The 2320-nt window shown below is 41.6% G+C and overlaps 1 long non-coding RNA gene across 1 annotated transcript; it reads right to left on the minus strand.

Moving 5' to 3' along the window:
• Positions 1-544: 544 nt before the first annotated feature.
• LOC105915060 lies at positions 545-1418 on the minus strand. The gene is made up of 2 exons (XR_001164793.2): positions 1140-1418; positions 545-891 (listed from the first exon to the last, which is right to left on the minus strand). It is a non-coding gene; the product is annotated as an uncharacterized LOC105915060 (long non-coding RNA).
• Positions 1419-2320: the final 902 nt, after the last annotated feature.

Raw genomic sequence — 2320 nt, forward strand, 5'->3', positions numbered from 1 at the left:
GAAGATGAAAACATTCAAATGCCTTGCCTTTCTCCAGATTTGACCCTCCAAGCATGAGTCCGGCCATTTGCACATTAGACCCTTGGGAGGAGCTCACCGGAGAATAACAAGACCGTGTTCTCCAACAATTTTCCAATCAAATTGCAACATAAAAAACAAAGCATTGCAACATCTGGCGAGCTACAACATCAACCAGTTAGTATCAGGAGAATGAGGGCAAACACAAGGTTAATAATGAGTTATATCCTGTTTAAACGAGGATAAAAATGAGTGTATTTTCCACTCATCATGTTGTCTTTTCGCAGCTGTACTGCTTTTAGTGTGTTGTATTGTTCCCCTAACACCAAGTCTCCAAGGCCCGAGAAAATAAGGAAGGTGATAGCATCCCAGAAATCGACCAAGTTTCTTTCGCCCTTTGGCTTTCCTACTAGGATTCGGAATCCTCTTTCGCATGACAATTTTAATTATCTCCCATAGTCCAAAACTCACAAAAATATCAAAAATCCGCCGAGAATAAATTAAGTAAAAAACATGCACACACAGATAATAATAATAATAATCATGTTTCAATAAAATTGCTAAGGCTAGAGACAATACATAAACATATTAGACTGTTCATGACACATATCACGATGGACTGTCTGTGTCCTTATTACAAGCAGCGAGAGGAATTAACTATGCTTGTCACCACACACACGTGTGCACAGATGCACGACATACATATAGTTGAGACCAACGATGGATCAACTAGAGGTCGCCCCATATGGCGAACAATTTATTGGAGATAAACATTAATATAACTTGGCCATAGCTTGAAGCATAGCAACATATGCCTATGAATGGCATTCATGCTATCGTTTTAGTGTTGTCCTCCTTCCGTCGTAGCAGCAACTGTCAAATTGAGATATGGAAATCCCATTAGCGCATGAGTTAATTTTGCAGTGGAAATAGAGTACAAGATGTCTTCATGATGTAAGTAATATGCCTGAAGTTGTGAGATGGGAAGTGAGGTCAACAAATTACTTTAACAGAAATGCATGGAAGGCCACACATACGTATTGGTCCACGATATGCTACAAAGCTTGTATGTACATATAACAAATTAAATGCATTGAATAGAGTGAGTTTAGTGAATTTACCAGGATCGGACGGAAGACAATCCGGGAGACAGGCGCTCTCGCAGAATATGTCGGGGGCACCCGTAGAAGTACAAGTAGAACAAAGTTGTTTTGCCTGATCGGATTTGCAGCAGTCGCACTGTGCCGCGGTGGCCGGGTTAACATTGAGGCTCAAGATGACCAGGCACATGATCACCATCAAAGCGGTAGTCCTCTTTCCCTCCATTGCCTCCTGTTGCTGCTACCTTCCTTGGTTACCTAGCTAAGTTTATTGGTTTTGTGTTGAGAGGTGATTCTTGAATGGACGTTGCCGGCTGCAATTTATAGGCAGCTGCGCTATGTGATGATATGGACAAGGTGCAAATGGATGCTTGACATTCGCATCAAACAAAGCCCAATGGCAACTGCTGACACGCGATTAGTTTCAGATCCACATCCAGCCATTGACTTGTAATTAAACTAAGCCCACGCGGTCCGCGAGATGCAGCGTCCATTAGCACTTCCCGCCAAACAATAGGAAAGGGGGTATTCTGCTTGACATTGGCATCAGAAAAAGCCCAATGCCAACTGCTGACACGCGATTAATTTCAGATCCACATCCAGCTATTGACTTGTAATTAAACTAAGCCCACGCGGTGCGCGAGATGCAGCGTCCATAGCACAATAGGCAAAATTAGAATTCAGAGATAGTAGCGTGGGACATTTAATTCCTGCGCGAGCGCGGACGACGGTGCCAGCAGCTGCTAGCATGAAACACGGTTACAGAATTTGAAAATAATACATAATTAAAAACTAATACATAATTTGACACGGTGTACCTCGAGAACGTTTTGAAAATGTACTCTCGTTAGGCGTTCACCTCCTTAACAATAACTGCGACTGTAAAATAGGTACATCGACGCTAGCTAAATAAACCACTATAAGATTTAGCAAGAGATCATTTTATACAATTCTGTAACGAAAGAATTTGACAATTATAGTGTCCATATATTTTGACAAAAACGTCTAAATTATATAAGGAGGTGGGCCCGAAACAGTTGGATTAGCATATGGTTACCCGTTTGTTGTCTTCCGGCCCTAAAAAAAGGGACCATCTTACTGAAAAAGGTTCTATTAGGCCATGCAGCCGCTCTGTGGTACCAAAAAGAAATTTTTGACACGGTTTACATCGAGAACATTTTGAAAATAGACTTTGGTACGCA

This window comes from Setaria italica, chromosome VIII (genome assembly GCF_000263155.2).
Source record: "Setaria italica strain Yugu1 chromosome VIII, Setaria_italica_v2.0, whole genome shotgun sequence".
Lineage (NCBI taxonomy): Eukaryota > Viridiplantae > Streptophyta > Magnoliopsida > Poales > Poaceae > Setaria > Setaria italica.